Source organism: Cygnus olor, chromosome Z (assembly GCF_009769625.2).
Source record: "Cygnus olor isolate bCygOlo1 chromosome Z, bCygOlo1.pri.v2, whole genome shotgun sequence".
NCBI classification, from domain to species: Eukaryota; Metazoa; Chordata; class Aves; order Anseriformes; family Anatidae; genus Cygnus; species Cygnus olor.
This window is the reverse complement of record NC_049198.1, coordinates 19,315,920-19,331,763: the sequence shown is the minus strand read 5'-3', so window position 1 is coordinate 19,331,763 and position 15,844 is coordinate 19,315,920.

Below are 15,844 nucleotides of genomic sequence, written 5' to 3'. Positions count from 1 at the left end.
GCTATCTTAATAAAAATAAAAAAAAACCTCTAGTCAGAGACTGCATGTGTTTCAAAATAATAATTAAAAAAAAAAAAAAAATAGCAGAAATTCTTGGCTAACTTACATGGTGATAAGCTGGTGCTTTGTGCTCAGCTCCTGCCACCCCTTTCCACAATCCTGATGCTTTGTTACAACTGGTGAGGCTACAATATGATGAAAAACTGAGACCTGTTGAAGGAATAAATATGAAAGGTCTAACTTGTTGGAAATATTTGCTGATGTAGTGGCATTAATAGTACCATGTTCTGGCCAAGGAATCTGAAGGATATGGCAAACTGCAAACACTAGGTCAAATTTTGAGGCCACTGCAATGTTTTCAGTTTCAGTTCTATCCTCTGCTGGAGGGAGTTCAAACTCACATCCACCATCCTGCCCTAGGTATTGACTGCTCTGCATATTACTGTAGTTTGTGCAAAGGTCAGTAGATAAAATGCCTAAATCATTCTTAGGAATTAGGACTCTTTCCCTCTATGAAGTGTTATGATTACCTGGCTATCAGATCAGGTTGCCACTTGTTTTCTCTTTAAGGTCAAATGAATCTTTAGTCCATTCTCTGTGCAGCAGAACAGCTTAAACAGGATGAAGCACAGATTTCTCATACAGAGTAGCTAATAGTAGTCAGGGCGTTTGCATATGGAGATGTAAGCTTTGAAACCTCTCAAGCAAGGAAAAGTAGTTGAACTTGGGTTTCCTGCATCCTTGCAAATATGCTTTGGATACAATGTAAAATAAGATACCAGCACTGACTCTCTTCAGTAGCAAGAATTGAACTTGTTCAGTGCTTTGAGGGGAAGGAGAAGGGTTCTGGGTTGCAGATCTGACTTGGCAGAGGCAGTACCTTACAGACTGCCTAAAGTGAGCTGACCTGACATGAGATTTATTTGTATAAACAGATTTTCCTACTGACTATCTCTAGACAGACTTGTGATGAGCGCTTTGTTCATGAAAAGCTTTTTATAACATCTCTGACATCTACTGCTCAAACAGTATGACACTCAACTTGCAGTCTTTAAGGACTTCCATTGGAGTTGATACAGAGTCTTTAGTACCATGTGCAGCATGGTAGACCATAGTGCTCTGTGCTGTCCCTCTTTCACTCGCCCCCCAAGATAATATATAAATACACATACACACACACATATATAGATATAGATATACATGTAAGCCTTCCAGAACTGAGGAAACTTTTCATCAAAAGCTGTGGTAGGATTTCACAAATATATTGTTTGATTGTAAAAATGTTAGTCTCAAGGTACTTTGAAAAAACAGGGTATCCTTTGGCAAAATTCTCACTGAATTTAGGAGTGTTGTACAGGGAAACAGTCTCTGGAACGCTGATGGACAGGGTCATATTTGCTCGTTCTAGTGTATTTCAACCAATATGACTAAACATTACTCTTGTGGCTTTTTTTCCTCCTCTGATGATTCATAGACTGGAGTCTATTGTTAACATTGGATACATGCCACTTTCACAGCTGAACATATTGCAGAAATCTAAAAACATTTTTGAAAGGACTAAATGACAAAATTATTAAAAGCTCTTAATGGTATGCAGTGTATTTGTAGCTCATGAGTGGGAGAATCCACTGCATACTAACCATTGTTCAGAAACGACACATTATGAGATCTTTTGGTTTTTTTGAGGAAAAGTTTTGTGCTATGTATATTTCTGCAGGTTTGAAGTTAAGTAGGTAAGTCACTTGCCTCAAGTGGGAGACAGATGTGTGGTAGAAATGTCTGTCTCTTTAATGAAGAAAGAGTGTCAATAAGGCTTTGTTGTCATAGTAAATGTATATGGTACTTCACAAATGCCTATTGTCCCTAACTAGCATAATATTCCCCTCTGGATTTCTCTGTCTGCCCTAAATTTAATTCTTATCCTGATAACCGAGTTCAGCCAGGTTCCCCAGACAGGGCCCATGATGGAGTGTCTGCTTCCTTACACTCAGCTGGGCAGGAGTGTTCCCCTTTGCTTTTTAACCTTTCCCACAGTAAGGAGGCTCCACTTCACCTAGCAAAACAATTACAATTTCCCCTTCCCCATGAATAAAACCTCCTACCAACATGTTTCTGCCTGACGACTCTGCATGCTAATTCATATAAGTCAGATGCCTGCTCTCTTATATGAAAGAGTGCTGTATTTGTTTAATTTCAAGGTTTTCATGCTCCATAAATTGACTGTAATATCTGAGTGCCTTCTACCTGACCCACTGTTAAAAAGGCAAAGCTATGCTGTATTTCATAGAGTGTATGTGGTATCTTCAGTGGGATTGTTAGAGAATGCTACTTTCATGATGGTGTTAGCAGATGTTGGTCCTTATCCCTCTGATTGGTGGCCTTCATGAACCCCTGTAAGTGAGAATGGTCTTTTGACTGCTCTGTAGTCAAAGGGTGCAGTTGCAGCTTTGATGTGCATAGTCTAGAGAAGCCCCAGTAGCTCTATAGCTCTGTCTGTGAGCCTGGAGTGTACTTGCTTGCTGAAAGCTAAGCCTCCATTGCATTGTTTCTATTGGTTTCTTGACTGACCAGATCACAACAGGTATAAGCAGGAGTCGCTTGTGCAGTTGCATCCTGTAAAAGGCCTCAATTTCCCTCTGTCTTTGATTTAATCTTTGATATCTTGTTACTAAAGGTCTGATTATTTTCCTAAAAGTATCCCTGGGGCATGATGTCATTCTTTTTTACTGAGGAAAGGATCATGAGAAAAGATGGGTCTTGCATTATGCTCTAAAAATAGAGAGGTCACTCCCATCAACAAAAGATAAGATTTTCAAGTTAAGGAAAACCTCATGTAATCTCACACAGACAGAGCACACAAAAACAAGTCAAAGTGCAAGGAAATGTTCCAATGCAGTCTAATTGAGGGGGGAAAAAAATCCAAATTACTTAATGCTAGGTTAATTAGAATGTATTTTCCAGAAAACATTAACCAGAAATGAAAGTTTTCTGAGAAAATCTTTAAAATAAATCTGTGGAAAAGCAGGGAGGTATCCTGAGCTCCCAGCTCTGGAAAGGTTGAAATGAGCTACAGCCAAAGAAGCATTTCTTGAAGTTGTATCAGAGCAGATCGGAGTTCCATCAGAGTTCCTCTCCTATAATGCATATCACTGTTTCAATTTTATTTCCAACGAAACAAAACTTCTGCCAAGTTTTGGTATCAACAATTTCCCAGAATGTAGTGCAACAAAACACGTATGTGTAAAGAAATAATAATAAAACTAGAACAAATGCTTATTTTAACTTCTATGCACTCCTTGGAGCCCTAAAGATAAATGAATTTCAGGTAAGAGATGAGAGAAACATCATGTAAATGAATGTTAGAAACAGTGGAATATTAACACTAAATTTGGGCTTAATAAACTCAGTAAAATAATGCAATTCAACCACTCCTTATGGCAAGATTTGGAGAGCAGTAGTATCGAGACCAAACTCACTGAAATATTGCAATAGCCATGGATAGGGGAAACAAAAAAGTATCTGCAACATTCATGTATGGGGTGTTCTGAAAAAAAAACATGGATAGTGGGAAGGTGGATGAAGGATTGCAATAGGAGCATTTGGACCTGCTGCTGGAGTCCAAACCTAGATCTCAATTTAGTGGAAGTGGCATTCTGCATGCTACATGGAGAGAGAGTTCGGTAACGATAACTTACAAGAAGGTCATATGCCAGCATTAATATGGGCCCAAGTTAGTATCTGAAGAGATCAGATGTGTGGGTGGTATAGGGGGTCTACTTGCATTAGTGGAATGAATCATGTACCGTTCCACTTGTGCAAATTGTCCTATATTTAGGCTTCTTTTGTCCTCAAAGTGTACAAACTTACTTTAAGTACAGTAAGCTTCCAATAAATGTTTATTGGACATATCTATCAAATAAACTATTGTAGGGGATAAAGATGAAAGAAAAAAAGTTTTACAGATAGTTTAAAATATCTTGAAGTAAACACTATAGTGAAAACAATAAGAATAAAATCTAGCCTTACAGACCCTTTTCAATAATTCCAATATTTTGTATGACTGGGAAATCAGTAAAAGTTGAATGTTCTTCTGGATTTAGAATTTGATAGTGAAAGCATTCTAAAAGAATTATTGCTAATTTTCAGTCCTAGGTTCTCTCTGATGAGGCTTGAATGTAGTGACAGCTTATGAAAACTACTGCTGACTTCTGTGTATATGGCTCTCCTATAATTCACGTATTTGGGTAAGAAGGATGGTGGATTTTTGCTTTTCTTAGAAAGCTGGTTGCAGCTGTCTAAGTCTGCATGGTACTAAGGCTGATTTCAGTGCAAATAGCTCGCTATTTTTGTCTTCAGAATTCCAGGTTAATACTAAATCTGATGGATATGTTGCCACTGTGTTAGTGCTCTGAGGTTTATATAGAGGTTTCTGTGCTAACACGTTCTCCCTCTAATCTCTCAGACTCCAGATGAGTTTACCTCACAAAAAGCTTGTCTTGACTTAAACTTTGAACAATGCAGCTCCTAGCAAAACAATTCAAGAGATTAAATCCTGGATTTGTCTTTGTTATGAACATAAGACATCCACTACTATTAGTTTCCTGGGATTCCACAGGCTGGAAACAGCAAGTTGGAAATTCAAGACTTAGCTTCTTCTGAAATTATTTGCCATGAAAAGTGTCCCAAAGACTTTTCTGTCAGTGCCTCAGCCAAACTTTGAACAGATTCATAACCTAATCTATCACTGACAGAAACCAGGAATGTTTATTTCTCTGTAAAATCAGGTTTTAAAGCATTTCATATCAGCTACTAAAATGCTTTGACGGCTTTTGAAAATGCATGCAAATATGTAGACTTCAGACAGTCATCTGGCTGGGACCAACCTCTGCTAACTTTAAATGTTATTTCTAGAGTCGTTTCTTTCAGTTTCCTCTTTGGTTAAAGGAAAAAATATCGACACTTCTGAATTGATGTTCATGTCTTTCTAAAAAAGACACCTGAGGTAGGTTGGGCAACCAACCCATCCATCGCTCCCCATTTACTGCAAAGGTTGTTTAGGTGGAGATGGTGGTGTGAAAACGAACCCCACCAACATAGCCTTTTATTCTTTTGTACCTCTGACTGTCATAAAGCTCATGTTCTGTGCTGTAATTATTGCTAGGATGCTGAGAACATTTGACTGGGGGTTTTATACTACCAATTTCCAAGGAAAATATATGCTTGAGGTCTCTGAAATTGGAATTATTCTTCTTTTTACTGACGGAAATAAAAAAGCTAGGAGTAGAGAGACGGTGATGGATGAAGGCAAAATTTAACCCAGGCAAATTGATTGTATTAACTGGAAAAACAGAACGGCATGAATAATTTAAGAAATAACTCTGTTCTAGGTTTTCAAATTTCCTTAGAAATATAACTGCCTCTATTGCTTTTCTGTTTTCAGTATTCCTTCACAGGCTAAATGTACTATGCTCTTTTATGAGCCAAAAATATGTGCTTACAGAAATGAAAAAGATGATAAAGTCATGAAAAATATGTATAATATTTTCACGTTAACAGGTGTTCTGAACCAGCTGGTACAACCTTACACAGGAATTTTCGTGGTGATCATTTTAAAAATCTCCAACTAGTGCATAGTTATATAACAGGTTAAAATCTTTAACAGCTGAAAAAAAAAATGAGATGGTTTTCTTGAGATTTTAAACAGGCAAAAAATATAAGGGGAAACTAAAGAATGTCACAGGAATCACAGGTCACAGGAAGTCACAGGTCACAGGAAGTTTATCTATAAATAGAATACCCATTTATTTCATACCTGGGAGATAGCAGAAATGAGTTCTTAGTGCAGAATTGCTGTAGAAAAAAAGGTGGAGAGAGCTGCACTGTTAAAAGTTGTATACATCTACACCAAAATATTGCTGCTGGGGCTGGAAGACTTAAACTAGACAAGGCTTTACCTCTTAAGGTTTTTCTTCTCATCTGTGACCACTGAGAACTTTTTTTAAGTTCTGCAGACAGCTCAAAACAATTACTCAAAAGCCTGAAGTGTTCTAGTTATGTCAATAAGCTGTTGGCCTAGGAGCAATAACATGATCCCCTATGACCTAAATGTCTTTCCATTCCTTCCAGAATACCAAAAGTGGCAGTTTAACCCAATGCTGAAATCCTTGTTTTAGTCTTGGTTATGTATATGAAAATAGATTTGAGATAAACATCTACTGAATATTAAAAAAAAAAAAAAAAGTAAATAAGTACCATCTCAGATAGATCATAGTCTGTATAATTCTTATACAGATTTCGCCTAAGAAAAAATCTGTTACTACAGAAATTCAGAATCCAAGGGGCTATAACTTTCTGGCAAGCTAAACTCAACATTGTATATGGGAACTCATAAATGTACCAGGTTTTTGGCATCTACTCTGTGGCTTTTATATAGAAGAACAAAGAGATGCTTCTAGTAGTCTAATATTAATGTAACTGGCCCTCATACAAGTTATATGCAATTCTTCCAGTCAATCTGCTAACATCCTGGTAGAAGCAGAATAAACACCTGGTGATTTTCTTGCTATACTGACATGTTAATGTGTTGACTTTGAATTCTCTCAAATGACATGTAAAACCCATCTTTGGGGTATAAAAAATAAATAAATAAAATGTGGTCTTCTCATCTCTTAAATGGCTCAACTGAAAAAGCAGTGGCAATAATTTAGTTAAAACGTTTCTGAACCTTAGCCTTGCTGGGGCCTGGTGGGACAATGTTCATCACCCTGTTCATAGGTTGCCATTCTGTTCAGTCCTTCCAGAACTGTGGAAAGGGGAGTAACTGCTGTTGTGCAAGACTATAAAACGCACAGCTGAAACAAGTCTGTCCTCTCCTGTACAACATCTGCTTCTCTATCTTGACACTGTCTTTTTACACACTTTAACTCATTGCTTATTTCCAAGAAAAAAAAAAAAAAAATATATATATATATAGTAGTTTATGCAGTATCATTTAGCTCATGTAATTAGGTCTTTCAGATTACCTTACCTGACCTTTGGGAGGAAGAGCTTGTTTCAGAAAGTCACTCCCCATTTCAGATGTATCTGAGAAAAAAATGTCTTCCAGGCTCCCTTTTAGACTTTGAGCAAAACTTCATGACTCATAAAGCTCTGTTCACACTACTGCATTCACATGCTACACAAGAAAATATTTTTCTTGGATGGTAGGTTACTGCAAACAGCAATTACATGTTGTGGATTCTTTATAATGCAGTAGTGACTGAACAACCATAACTGTTTGTTCAGAGTCCAGTTCAATTTATGGCCTTTATCCACAAAAAAAACCCACATGGATATCTTAAAGCTTGTTTCCTAATAAAATCCATGCAGGGAAGTGAAAGTCAGGAAGGTGAAGGTTTTTCTCTACCCAACATATAGCTCTTCTCTCCAAAGGGTGCATCTAGGAAGATCAAGAAGGAACACCTCAGCAGGAGGTATTTCCTCAGCTGCTCTTCTGGGGAACTGGTAGTCACATAGTTAATGACCATAACAGATCAGAACCCAGATCTGGCAGCTGCACTCAGAAGGAGAGTCCTATGTGTTGATAGCAACCAAGTGTAGTATGCATACATGCATCCATGACTGTTTATTCATCTCAGGAAGAAGCTGCCTTAATCAGCCAAGTGTTCTCTCAGCATAATGCAAAATAGGAATATTTTTGGTGATCCATCTTGTAAATAGTGGATTTCTCTGGCCTGGTCTCCAAGAAAAAAGAACTTCAATAAAGACAGAGATAACAAAGTTGGCTTATAGTAATCATGTTCAGGTGTATCCTGAAACTGTTAATTCCTTTGGCAAAGTAAATAATTACATAATTTTTATATCAGTTTCAACTGCTTGGAGTCTTTTATTACTTTGATAGGTCTTACTATCTCAGTCCTCTTCAGTCATGGAATACCCTGAGCTGGAAGGGACGTATGAGGATCATCAAGTCCAACTCTTCACTCTGAGTTAAGTGACTGAAATCCATTCTTACTCTGTTCCTAGCACAGCCCAGGCAATGTACAATACTTGATAGATGACTTAAGAGTCATTAGTGTACAAATCAATCCAAATCATAAAAAAATAAAAATAAAAATAAAAAAATACTACCTTGGGAGGGGTAGAATCAGAGTTAGAAACTGTATTTTCAGTTGGATGTCAAAAGGCAAAGAGGGAAATAGATCATGTATCCAGAATGCTGATAGTGTCCAGATGTTATCTGAAGGAAATGCAAAATGTAAGGTCGTGCTATTCTGCCTTCCTTTTGTTCTTCCTAAACTAATTTTAGCTTTTTTGAAGGGAAGTCTTTCATCGTTTAAGATCACCTTCCATATGCTTCATTTATCTTGGTCAGAAGCGTTTTAAGTGTCTCTTGTCTTTATTCTGTGTTACGTCTCTTATGTGAAAAGTTGTTTAAGTGTTATTTTCCCCTCCCAGGTTCAGAGAAAGACTTATCTTAATTTAGTCTTACGTTAAAACATTCACTATGTCATCTATCTTTATCTTAGAATTAACAACGTATTTCATTACTATTTGTAAGACCTGTGGACAGGAGGTGATTAATGCCTATTACTTCTTATTAATTTATATGAGATACACAAATACTATACTAGAAAACTAACTTTTTGATTTTGATCTCTTCAGAAATTATTTTTTTCCCTAGATTCTTATTGCTTCTTTCTTACCAATGTTTCTTTATGTTACTTGCAGCTTTCTGTTTGTTTTTCCCTCTTATTTCTCAGTATATAATTAGTATTCTACAAAGTTTCCTGAGACAGTGTTAGTCAGGTGTTAGGAAACACACCCAAACCTATCCCAACAGATGAATTGCATCTGGTTTAGGTGTATATACAAACTCACTCACTTTCATCTTAAAACTGATATGATACTGACCAAAGATTTTATTCCAGTACTCATAAAACACGCATAGGAGCATCAAAACTTCACATTTTTGTTAAATATTTTAAATTATACATTAGATGTACTTAACTTGTGAATGAAAGATCCAAATTCATGAAACGTAAAATTCAGTTTTGCAGTATTACCAGAGTTGGTCTCAGACTCTTTAGCTCCTCTCCTCAGGATGGGGTTTAGCTGCATGCGTATCTTTCTCAGTGCTGCTTGATGTGTGTATTCTGTCAGAAACGCTTTGTGCTGAATCATTTTCATTCTGTGTAATACTGATGCTACCTACAAACATGATAGAGGTATGGGCTCTATGAAGTCAGATCATTTCAACACCATGGTGTTAACAAAGTTGTGCCATGTGGTGTGTCTAGGGTTATGCAAACTTGATCTAGGAACCTGTGTCAGCTTCTACAAGGGGTCTTTAATTTAGCATTTCCTGACCTTCCTGTTCCCTGCCTGCATATCCACAGATGCTCAGATTCCTTGAGGACAGAGTTTTCTGGATGGATTTCATCCAATATGATGTGCTAGACTGCTTTTCCTCTTTGATCTGCTCTAGTGCAACATGAGAGTATGCATCCATGGTTAATCATGGGAGACAGGTTAATCAGAGAGCCTGGGAAAGACAATCAAACCTTAGCACGCTTTTATTCAGAGGGTTAACTTTGAATGAATTAATAAAGAATTTTGGTAGAAACTGGTAACATTTTTTTTTTTCTTTTTCCATTTTTAGTGGTTGCTGTCAGAAGCTGGGTGTATTTCAATTCCTTTCATCACCCAGGAAGGGAGGCAGTGTCAGTATAAGAGGTATCTTGTTCATTTTGTTAGGTTTCTTTCAGCATCCCTTGGAAGAATTTCTAGTTCAATATCTCACTTAGTAATTATTTCTTCCCAAATTTTTAATTTATTCTTTCTCCTAATGAAGTTTGTGAGAATCTTCAGCTGCCTGTGACAAGATGGGTTTTCTGAATGCTAACCTGAGGCTGTGTCCTTTTGTGGATCATGGTAATTGTGAGATGATTTACAAGAATGTTAAGTAGCTGCATTTTGCTTTAGGAAACATACCAGGCTGTCACTTCAAATTGGCGAGAAGGCATAGGTATGTTACAGTTCACCTCCTGTGCTTTATTTCACTACTTCCTACTGAGTGTCTGTGACTGATAGTTTACAAAACTACCCCTCCTCTGTGGGAAAGAAGACAAACCTAGCAAAAGCAGTTGAAGTATTTCCCTGCCTTTAGAAGAAAATGCATGGCCACAAAATTAAAAAGACAAAACTTGTTGATCAAGAGGGGTCACAGTGTTCTGGCACCAGTCTACAGTCTCATCTTTGATGTTCTTTCCAGTGATGAGTTCAAGTTGATAGGCATGATCACTACTTAGATTAGGTTATCTTGTTAGGTTAGTTTACTAGACAAAATGGAGGAAGGAGAGGGATGATCAGGATTTGCATCATGGTACAAGTGCAAAATACTCCATATCAAACATCTTGTCCAAAGTAGAGGTATCTAACCATTTCTGTCAACTGATGTGATATTAAACTGCATGTGCCCCATAATGTGGCTTTTGTTCTGATTTGCACTTTCAGTTTGTGAATGCAAGAAAAAAAAAAAATGAATCTTTTAAAAAGAGGTTCTTTCTCACAGCTCCTGAAATATATTCTGAAAAGTACAACAGGATACATTCAATGTATATTTGGAAAGGTCATCAAAGGAGAGGAAAAACATTTTCTGAAATACAAAAGTGTCTTTTTGTCTTGAACTATTGAAGTGTAAAGGAAAAGTAGCTGACAATAATGTTCTGGAGAAAATAAACAGAAATTGGCCCACTGGGCTGGAGTCCTCAATCTTGACTGCTCAAGAAACTCCAGGGAAAAGAAAAGGCAGGAATTATGGCACACCTGTTTCCACAAAATACACATAAGAGCACTTTACAATACATTTCACTGGTAGAAAGTACAGTCTATATTTGACTTTTTCAGCTGAGACCCTACTAAGATCTGCCAATCAGGTAAAAATCCAGATCTTTATCAATAAATGCAAGCTATACTGAATTTTATTTTTATTTATTTATATATTTAGAATCATATCTTAAAAGCTGTCTCTGGAGCTCATAACCTTGTTTTACAGGCTTGTATTCCTCTAAGTCTGTGCTTTAATTTAACTGATCAGGTCAGCAGGGCACCACTGAGGAAAGGCACACTGGCTATCAAACTCTTCTAGAGTAATAAAAGTTGTTTGAATCTGAGCAGTTCTCTCCTTTTATATCAAGACTAAATTGGATTCTTACAGATGAAACACGTATTTTAAATTGGATAAAATATTTTAGTCCCAGTGAAGCAGGTGAGTTAATCCAGCGGCTATGTGGGGAATGCAGGGAAGCATATGTCACAGCACCATGGAATGGTTGAGGTTGGAAAGGATTTCTTGAAATTGTATAGTTCACCCCCTGGCTCAAAAAGGGTTCAACTACAGCATGTCACTGAGGGTGATGTCCAGTCAGATTTTGAATATTTCCAGGAATGGAGATTACAACCCCCATAGACAACTTGCTCCGGTGTTTCCTTCCATTCTGAAGGGCTACTCCCTGGGGCCATGTGAGCAGCCTGTCTTTCAGCAGAATTTCACCACTCGAAAACCAACACTCCCCACTGTGAGCCTGCCCCTAGCACATACCTGTGCTGGTGCTGACAGTTGCAGGTGCCAAGAGACCTACACCTACTTCTTGTCTCTAGCTGTCTTTTGATATCTTCCAAACAAAGAAATAGAAAGGTCAACAACACATGATTTGTGTAGGATACATAGGTAGATGGATGAGGTTGAACTGCAGCCTCCCAAGCTTGGTAGCTGGAGCTCATGATGCAATCTGTTCTGTGAAACATCCTTTTTCATGTTATTTCTGGCTGTTTCTGCAATGTGTCATCAAATGCTATTCATACTATGAAGCACAATGATAGCACTGCCTTTTTATTTTTATTTTTTTTCCCAGGATTGCTGTGACTGATTAAATAGTATGTGGGCTAGAATTAGCTTCAATGTAAAATGTGAAACTGACTCCTGTCTGCACAAGGGAACCACCATAACAGGCAATGTTTTATTTATTTATTTATGGTCACTTGCACAAGGCTATTAGTTTTAGGGTCCAATAATGTAAAGATCATACAAATAGAAACATGAACAACTCAAAAGAGTTTTCTTTTCAGTCAAAACCATGAAATATAAAAAGATTTTAGTATTTTACCTCAAATTTTAAAACTATTCAGATTTCATACCTGTGGCTGTTTTAATGATCTTCCATTCCCTAGACCACCATATTCAACAATTCTCTGTTCTACTTTGTCCTCAGAGAAGAAAAGCACCAGATAGGTGTAGCTAAACAAGTGGTGCTGTGACTTTCTGGTCACAATAGCTTTGGCCTTTGAATATTTCTAATAACTAGTTCATGGTAATAATTCCCTAATAAGGTGTCTCAATTAGCATTTAGATCTCATGATATCTGTAGGATCTGTCACTGAGACTCCTATAAATTCTCAGTAAATTGTAAATTTGGTTAAAATTGGCCAGAGGGTTCTGAGGTTATTAGAGAAAGAGGCAGGAGAGGTAGCTTGTTCTCATTAACTTAGTTTTCCAAGTAAACAAGACTGAATAATTCAGATGCTCGTCTTACTGCTGTACTGAGGGAAGAAAAGCAAAAGAGCAGAAACATAATAATAAAAACAGCAAAGTAAAAACAGTTAGGATGAAATATGCCATCATAGGTTCAGTGAATACATAAGTGATTAGGACTGAATCTAGTTTACTAGGTTTTCTCAGGGGAGGTGTAGATTCTGCGATGGAATTCCATGAATAATGCTACTCCATTGTTTTCCTCCCATAAATTTGGATGAGAAACTGCACAGCTTGCCTAAACACTGAGTTTGTCTAACTTTTGAAACATACAGTTTCGCTGTAATTTAAACTTGTAGGGTTTTTAAAGGTTTTAGTTTCAGATTCTCAAAATTACAAATCCCTTTTGCTTCAAAATGACATCACTGACCCAGATGGCTCTTCAGAGCAATTACTTTTTCCTCTGAATCTCACCTCTTCATTCTGTTTCTCAGTATCTTGTTTAGTTTCCTCAGAGGTTTTAAACTTGGGATCTCTTTTCCAGATGGAATACTAGATATTCTGATATTTTACATGTACATTTCAGTGCTACATTGTGTTGCACAATTACAGTGTTGCATCTGAAGCAGTGACAGTATTCCCATTCTGTTTTCAGGTGGAGCTGGGTCTTGACTTGAAATGTTTGCAAGCCACTTCTCACCCTGAGGTGTAGAGGGACAACCACTGGTGACCAGCCCCATGGCAGTCTGTTGCTCTTGGCGGCCTGGGCTTCACTCTGAATGTGTGTGGTGATCCCAGAGGACTGCAAGGCTGCTTTCACCTGCTTTCCCTTCTTCTCACAGCCCCGCTTCTTCTTGAAAACATTTTCTTTCGGTTACTTGCTCTTTAGTTAAACTTGATTATTTTCAAGTGATTATAGTGCTTCTCACAGACATGCCTAAAAATCTCAACATCAGCTAGTTTCTTTTTGTATGGAATAAACATTTTTGACTACTTTTGAAATACCCTGCATACAATGAGTATATAACTCAAGATGGTCACTTCAGAGACATTTATTTCCCTCCTGATGTTTTTGTCAGGATTTCATGAAAAAGACCTTTCCCAATCTGAAACTCAAAGTTGCCCTGTCCAAAATAAAAAAGCTTTGAACGTTCGTCAATTAGGATTATATTCATGTTGCACTGAGCCTTTTCATTCTTCAGCTTTTTTTTTATTGTTTGTTCCGCGATACGGGAAGCCCTAAGCACACAAATCAAACCTGTTGTGTCTTACAGCACCAGTGACAAACAAAATGGGTGCTACTTATAGGAGCTTACAAATTTTATGTAAGAGTAAATAGCTCAGATAAAGAAAAATGTTTGAAGCAGAAGAAGAAGGCAGGAAAAGGGAAACAGAAAGAGTTGGCATGACCTCTGGGGCAGGCTAACAGGAAGATTTCTGCAGTAGTATGTCCTGGTGAATACTGGCATTGGGATAATATGTGGTCTAAACCAGGAAAAAGTCACTTTTTGCAAGATAGCCTGATACAAAAAGTCTCAAGTAAATGTGCCTCACAAAGAATCCAGAAGTCTTAGGAAACACATTAATGAGTACTTTAAGTTTTGGGTGGGGGCAAGGAAAACGATCTGTTTTGAATTTAAGTGTATACATTTGTCCACAATGATTGAAAAATTGGTTACTAGGTCTCATTTTGAGCTTCCTGTGAGATCTTTACAAGGAGGTACCAGAGTAAGGCTGAGATAGTTAGTTGGAGAAAAAAGGGACAGAAAAGGCTGAAGTCAGTTTATCATGCATTTGCTCTTTCTTTGTGACCTAATGGATACAGAATATTTCTTAGCCACAGATGTATTGACTTCCAAAGGTCCCTTCTAACCATCATCCAGTCCTACCTTCAGCTTGAAGCAAGGTTGTTTTCAACACCAGGTCAGTTAAGCCACGGCTCTATCTAGATGGGGTGACAATTCCACAAAATCTCTAGGTAAACCTGAACCTGTTTCAGAGATGCACTAAACTCCTACACAGATAGGAGAATGATGTAAGGGAAACCAGTGGCTGGGGGGTGAACTCAAGGAAACTGCAGTTAAGACACATTTTTAGATGTTGGACTCATCTTTTAAACAGTGAGAATGTTTAATCACTGGAGCAACATTTCAAGGGAAGTGATAAATACTCCATTTCTTGTTATCTTGAAGCACAGACTGCATTTCAGGCATATGTTTTAACATATACAAGGTATATGTCACTGAGGTGCAAGTTATCAGGCTCTGAGCAGGAACAAGTGAGAGAAATTTCAGTGTGTTATAAGGGAGATTGGGGAAAATGATGTTCATTCTTCTTTCTTCCGTTCTATGATTTAATGTAGTATGTGTACAGGGATTGTATGCACACAAATGAGCACCAGTATGTCTGACCTGGTCAGTTTTGTGCTGAGGTTCTTATTTATGAGAGCATGTTGTGAACGCCTGGATTCTTTCACTGCTCCACAGGAGGCAGAAAGTAGCTTTGGTGTTCACTGCCCCTCCCCCCCCCCCCCCCAAATCTCCCCCACCCTTTAAACTCCAGGAGAGATCTTCACAGAATAGTATGCTATCTATAATAGTTTCTGTGTCTTTAGAAACAAAATATCCTGAATCATAAGCTCATCCTAGTGCTGGAAAGTCATTACTGATTTCTTATTTATCTTAATGACTCACTACCTTCCTCATCACTGAAAAACGTCCTTCCAAAATAATGTACAGCCTTGCTGGCTGAGCACTGCAGAGTAGCCTATATTTCTATCCAGTTTGCTGTGTCAATTTTTAAACATGACTTCCGAGATCCTGAAAAATACCAGAAGCAACTGCCCAACGATGTTTTTCTAGTAATATACACTAACTCTGAAGTATTGTTTAAAACAGTAATAATTAATAATAAAGGGAATTTATTCACTGTACCATATTCCGTACTAGAATCCTATATTTTCCACACAGGACAGTAACAACTGGTAGCACAGAAGTAACTTGTTAGGCTAGTAGTTTCCAGTAAAGCCTGATTTTTTTTTTTCATCTTTTCTCTTAAGTTGGAACAAAACATACCCTACCAAAAATAAATAAATAAATAAATAAACAAGAATATTAATTTTTAAGTGGGAGGGGGAAGGGGCAATATATTTTCTGAAAAATTAAGTCAGATATCTAAATCCCACGTTAAAAAAAGACACTTCAGCTTTTCACTGAGAGCAACTATATTCACAGTTGATACTTCATTGTAATTAGAAATTAGAAAGCAAAGATCTGAAAAACCTTGAACATGACTTTGACTTTCATGAGAAAT